The following is a 6,890-nucleotide window of genomic DNA, read 5'->3' on the forward strand; positions in this document are numbered from 1 at the left end:
ATGAGTCAGATACAATTGACACATAGTCAAGCCCCAGGGAAGGCAGAGGGGCTGCAGGGACTGGTGCTGGTGAGAGGATGCTGGGCAGGCTTCCCAGAGGCAGTGTGGATGGAGGGGGAGGTATTCCTCAGGGGAGGGCAGGGGGAAGCACGTGAGCATGCAGCACCCTGAGAGGGCGGACCATGGCACCCCGTGCTGAGTGGTACCGTGCAGGGCATGAGGGGAGAGGGGATTCTAGGTCTGCATGACCCTGCAGGACAGAGGGGAACCACTCCCCTGGTGTGCCCAGACTATGACTCATTGATTTGTCTTTGTTGCATGGACATGAGTCCCATAAACCTACAGCCCCACCCCACCGCCAACAATTACAAAATAAAACACAGAAAGAGCTCAATCCAGAAGAAAGCAGAAAGAATTTAAAACTAGAGTAAATTTTAAACTCATTAGAAACAATCATCTGGCTGAGAGGCTTGTGGATTTTTACTGTGGGCCTACTAGCTGCCAGGCGCCTAACCCACCGGAGCACAAGGCGCTCCCACACTTGGTTGGGCTGAGGAAAGTCCCATGGTCACTGGTGCTGCTCAGCCCGGGGATTTCCTTAGGAGGCAGCATCGTTCCAGTTCGGTAGTCAAAGCTGCTGAGATCCACCATGCTACCTAGAACCCTGGTCAACTGAACTTTGCTCCTGAACTTGACCCCACTGGGGCTGTAATAGTAGACATCGCTCCTGCCTGCACTGAGCCCCGATTTCCGGATCACTTCTTCCCTCTTCCATCCAGGGGGAAGGGCTGGGCAGTCCAGCCCCTTCCTGCTCTCTGGGAAAGGGACGGGCTCCCGCTGGGGAACTCCCTGGCAACCTTTGCTGTTCACCCTGCCACTGCTGCTCTTCTGGTCACCAAGGTCAATGCTGGCACGAGGGGGACTGCGGCGATCATGATCTTGACCCGGGTCAGGTCCACAGCCACGGTCACCACCCTGCGTTCCTTCTCCGGCACTCCTGCGATCTTGGTGTGCAGGCTCCACCATGGAGGCCCCCCCAGCACTACTGCCACCCTCTGCGCTCTCCCTTTCCAGCTGCTTCCTGGCAGGATCCTGTGAAGGACAGAGCAGAAGTCCTTTCTGAAAGAGAGAAGGGATCCGTGGTTGAAGTTACTCTGGATGCTCTTCAGGGAATGGAAAAGTTCCCACGTCCCAGTGAATGTTTATGTGTGGACAGAAAACTTAGCCCCCTCCCCCATCCCTCTACATCCACTCCTGAAGCGTTCACCCCAAGGATCAATTTGTGGGTATTATTGGGGGTTGTTGTGATGGGTCCTGGGGTCGTAAAGACTAGTCCACGCTGTCTAAGTCCCCAGGACACACTGACCACGGACAGGGTGGCCCAGGATGCTGCACAGAGGGGTCTGCATGCAGCTGGTTCTGCAGTGGAACTTCGTGGGGGAGTGAGGTGACAGGGAGGGGGGTGGATGGGAATCCATCACCCCATCAGCAGAGGAGGCCTCTTAAATCTTTCCTGGCAATAAAATCCTCTGGGCATTCAGACAAGCTCCGTTGCGGCCACCTGCATCGATCTATGTTCCGAACTTCATCACCCACAACTCTCATCTTACAAAGTTTCAGCCCCCGATGATCCATTGTGCTATTGAACTCTACTGGGAATTTTTTTTTTGCATTGCTGTCTGTTGAAGTTACTTCCACCTGGAAGCCCACCATCTGTCGGTCCCTTGTCATTACCATAACTCTAGCAGCTGACCCAGGCTCTGTCCCCGGCAAAGCACACTCCGCTTCCAGTTCTTGGACTTGGCCCGCTTTCCAGCCACTTCAAATTCCCTTGGTGCGAACCAAGCTCCCTTCTCATCCTGGATGCACTTCTCTGAGGGTCCTGCAGCACAGAGATAGGCCTTCCCAGGACCCCACTTCCATCCCTGCGCTTCATCCCGAACCTCCAACCTCCCCGTGGCAACAGTCCCCCTCTCTGGTCCAGAGAGACCGCTGTGGACTAGGCATAGCAGCAGAGAGGCCATCTTTCTTTGCTTTCACACTGAAGGTATCTCAGGATTGGGGGTGACTCCCAGGAGAAGGAGAGAGTCAGATACTCCCTGTCAGGGACTGAAGGGTGACCTACAAAATGGGGCTCTGAATCCTACTGCCTCTCCCTGTGTATGGGGGCTCCTCTTTGGGAATAGGGCTTTCTTTACTGTGTTCATGAGGTCTTTCTAGGATGGGGTGGCTCCTGTCTTACCACCTCTGAGTTGTACCGAAGGCCCAGTAGACTGAGCAGCAAGCACAGTCAGGGTGGGGCAAGAGAGAGGGCAGGGGCCACACACACACACACACAGAGAGAGAGAGAGAGAGAGAGAGAGAGAGAGAGAGAGAGAGAGAGAGAGAGAGAGAGAGAGAGAGAGAGAGAGCCTTCCCTCGAGCCGGGGCCCTGAAGTCAACCTCTAGTCTCCTGCAGGGGTTCTTTAAAACCATCTCTTTCTGGCAGGGGCCCTAGGGAACACACAACCTCAGTGTGATGTATTGAAATTTGGCCTTGGCACAATAAGAAGCACTTTTTTCTTTTTGAAGTCCAGCTCCCAGTGTCAGCTTCCTGAGCATTAATGACCCCGGAGTGGCTTCCCTATCCCAGGAGCAGTTCCCAGGAGCAAGAAACAGAGGAGCTCACCTCGCTTCATCCTTTCTTTGTGTAAGACTCCTTCTGCCTCCCCGCAGGTCACGGGCAACTTCAGAGAGTGGATGCCCACAGCTGTACCTTCTGGCCTTTCTGAAACTAGAATGGAGTGTTTTAGCTTCCCTGAGTCTTCCTTCGGTCTCTCCCCTGCCCCCTGCCCTCCCGGCCACTTCCATGAGGATTACAGAGGAAGAAGAACTGGATACTCTGGGATGATCCTCAGCCCCGAGAAACTTGTGCCCACCTGGAGGCTCTGGTGGTGCGGTGGGGCAAGCGCTTGGGTCACTAACCGGTAGGCTGGCAGTTCAAACCCATCAAACTATGGAGTCCAGATGAGAGAGGAGGGACCCCTCCAAAGTAAGGGTTTGGGGGCTCCCCGCAGAACCTGAGCATGCTCAGTCATGGGGGGTCAAGGTCGGTCAACAAGGCTAAGTACGGGGGCTGAGGTATATTGTTGCTCTTGCAAAAAGTGGCTGTCCACCATTCGTGTCCAGCCCCTGAAGTGGCTCAGTGGGTGGGACCTGTCCCCTGAAGCCCCACATGTAGGTTTGCCCTCCTCGCTCTGCCCCTTCCCAACAAGGGTGCGTGAGTCATCATCTGCATTGAAGGGGAGCTGGGCTGCTGAGGGTCCCCAATCTGGGTGATCCCTCAGCACAATCAGCATCACCAGTCACGGTTACAACCCCCACGGAGATTGTTGTGGCCAGGACCTCCTTCTACAGTTCTCTGTGTTCATTGAAATGCCTTTCTCATTACATATGTTCACACCTAGGAACCAGCTGCTACTGAATTGATGGTCACTCTTGACCATCAGGTGTATCAGAGTGGAACTGTGTTCTATGGTTTTATGGAAGTAGATTGACAAGATTTGCCCACAGTCAACATCTGGATCTAGCACAGAAGAAGAATCCAGAGTTAACTATTATAGTTAAATGCTGGGACTCTAGAGAGAGCGACGGAGAAAAATGATAATTCAATGGCGCAGTAGTAACAAAGGCACCTAAGAAGGAGGGAGTACTAGCAGGGTTGTGAGTGCATCACACAAACCTCACTTACTCTAAAGATACAGCAGACCTGGGCTGCAGGTGCTACAATCACACCTGCAGTACAGGGGCTGAATCTTAGGTGCAACGAACAGCTATGCCCAGATCGGAGCGGAAGAATTTGAATTGAAGGCACCACTACCGTTCATGCTCTGACCCTACCTTCTGGCACTTAGTCAATCAATCCTAGCTGACTTTGGTGAAGTTGTACAATCCCCCAACTTGCAAAAACATGGGCACCATCTTTAAATTGTTGGGAAGATTAAATGAAGTATTATATGCAATGTAGGATCTGTGGTCAGCCTAAAAAATGATTAAAATTAATGCCACAAATTGGAAATATTTAATATTTGGATATTATTAAATAAGTATATAACATTTAATAAAAATTTGGAACTATTTAATATTGCACCATTGCTTGTCAAAGAACCCATGTGGCTTAATGGTTACATGTTAGGCTGCTAATTGCAATGTCAGCAGTTGAAAACCATCAGCCAATCCTTGAGAGAAAGATGGAGCTTTCTACTCCCGTAAAGAGTTAGTCTTAGAAATCCACGGGGGCAGTTCTACCTTGCCCTATAGGGTCACTATGAGTTGGCATCGACTTGATGGCAGTGTGTTTGGGGTAACATTACTTATATTATGAAGTTATAAGCAGGGGTTATTGGTGACGAAATTACAAAGGGTCTTTGTGGTGTCCATCTGGTGCTTGGAGGGCAGCTGCTGGTCTAATCCCAGGGTGATGGGTGATGGTGATGGGTGATGGGTGAGGCAAGTGGTGCTCTCGATGCCCTGTAATGGATCCCACAAAGGGACCCTCCCATCACTCCATTGCTCGCCCCTCTGTGCCCACATTGGCGCCACTCCATTAATATCAAAGCATCAAGGATGCAATCACACAACATCAAAGCAATCCAGGGAGCAAGGCAGAGGCAGCTAAGTGCACAGCCAGGCGCCTGAGAAAGTCCAGCTCCAGAGCCCCTGGCAGGGCCGCAGGTGTGTCTGAGGAGAAAGGGAAGGGGTCATCGTCCTCAGCAACACAGAAGACAGGGACCTCGTGTCTCCTTAACTCAGAGAACGTGCAGATACAAAGATGGAAAATTCAGGGCAGTCAGGATACAAAGATGCAGCCCCATACAAGAATCTAGATTCGAGTCAAGAGGGACAAACCAGCATGAGACGTGGAATCTGCGTGCAGCCAGGGCAGGCTGCGATGAGAGTTTCCACCAGTTCCTGGGGGGCAGAAATTCAAAATTCATATCAGATGTTGACACAGGAGTTCCATCATTGTAACCAATTCCCCTTTTAGTCTCTCAGACATTAGCGTTATAGACTTCCCCCTTTATCGACACAGACCCCACCGGACCTGATGACTCCCACCTGACTGGGGCAGCTCCTACAGTGGGGAGGCCGGGTCAGCTGCCCCCGAGGCTCGGGACCTCACCAGGCCAGCTCCTCTGAGTGTTCTCCACGGGACACTGGTTTATCTGGACACTCCAGCTACGGGGTACCTACCTTTGCCCCCAGAGTTACTCCTACCACCAGGTTACGAGCTGGAGTCTTAGAAAGTCTTCTTGCCCTATGGCCACCGCCATAGTCTATCTTTGTTCTTGGACTTTCCATCAGGATTTCAGTGTTCATTCTTCTCCACTTCCTCCCGGGAGCTCAACTATCCCATTGTTTCCTGGATGTTTCTCTGGGGCAGTTACATATTCTACTGTCAACCTGAGCGAAGGAGTGGATTCTAGCCTGTCAATCAGGTCATACCAATGAGGCCTCTGTGTGGGCATGGCCTTCTTCTGAGGATTCTGGGAGCTACTATCTTCCTCCCTTGAGGCTAAACACACACTCTCAATGGGAGACATTCCTGTTGACAAGCCACATAGAGCTACACTGATGGACCCAGAGCCCAGGAGCAGGAGGAGCCACATGGAGGCCCACACCAGCGCTGAGATGCTTCCACTGCCACTGGATCCACAAGACTTTCCACCCACTGACCTGTGATCTTCCTGCATTCAGCTTTGCATGAGTTGCATGAGTCTGAAGAGAAATTTATAGATGGGTATTGGACGTATGAGCTAATATTGGACTTATGGACTTGATCTGGACTGGGCTGGGATGTTTTCTTAATATATAGTTACTCTCTATATAAAGATCTTTCAAATACACATATGAGCGTCTCTGAATTTGTTCTTTAGTCAACCCAGAACACCACAATCTCCTTTTCAAACATATTTCTCCATTTTTGTTTGAATTTGTTATCATTTATGCCTGGATTAGTCTTTGCTCATGACCTCAGGTAGATCCTGATGAAGGGACGTTGGGGATGTAGTGGTTAAGAACTTTGCTAGCATTGGGAAGGTCCGTGGTTCTACCCCACCAGCCCCTCTGTTGGAGAAGCAGGTGAGAGTGGGCTTTGGTAATGATGGCGGCCCTGAACCCCAGGGACAGTTCTGCTCTGCCTCATGGAAGTGACCCCAGCAGTCAGGGTTAGTAGGCGTCCAGAAATCATCAGTAGTGTGCAGGTAAGTCATACTCCCCCCAAAGGGCAACCGTTAGGGCAGAATCCACAACAAACACGGAATAAATGTTCAGTGAAAGTGAGCTGCTCGTTTTCATGATTGCTGTCCTCTCCCCAACTCCCCTCAGTCTTTCCCCGCCCCTCCTTCCTCTGCCCCTCCCCCTGGTACACTTCCCCCCATTATCTCAGCTTCCATCTCCCCTCCCAGCCTTCTGTTTCTTAAAAGAACACCTTCTGGATTTCATTCAGTCCCTGCTTCTGCTCTCTTCTTCCATGGTGACCACGAGCCAGGCATGTGGACCCCTCACAGTTTCATAGGGACCCTGCTAAATCCTAAGGATGACCAAGTCTTCACTGGGATCCGTCTCAGCCACTGACACCTTCATTCCCTCTTTCCCTGAGCTCTGGGGTTTCACAGAAAGATGCTTCTCCCACAAACCCATGTCCTCCCTGCCTGCACCATGGCCCTCAGCATTCCTTCTCTGATTCCACATCCCCTCCCCACAGGGGGGCTCAGGTCCCTGAGACCCTTTCCTCCTTCATAGAGATGGACCCTCTTTATCCAGCTCAAATTACCTCCCTTCAGGCTTGCCTGGATGCCAGGATTGTCTTCTCCCTCTAGTTCTTGGAAACAGAATGTCTCTTTGATCAC

Source organism: Tenrec ecaudatus, chromosome 13 (assembly GCF_050624435.1).
Source record: "Tenrec ecaudatus isolate mTenEca1 chromosome 13, mTenEca1.hap1, whole genome shotgun sequence".
Taxonomy (NCBI): domain Eukaryota; kingdom Metazoa; phylum Chordata; class Mammalia; order Afrosoricida; family Tenrecidae; genus Tenrec; species Tenrec ecaudatus.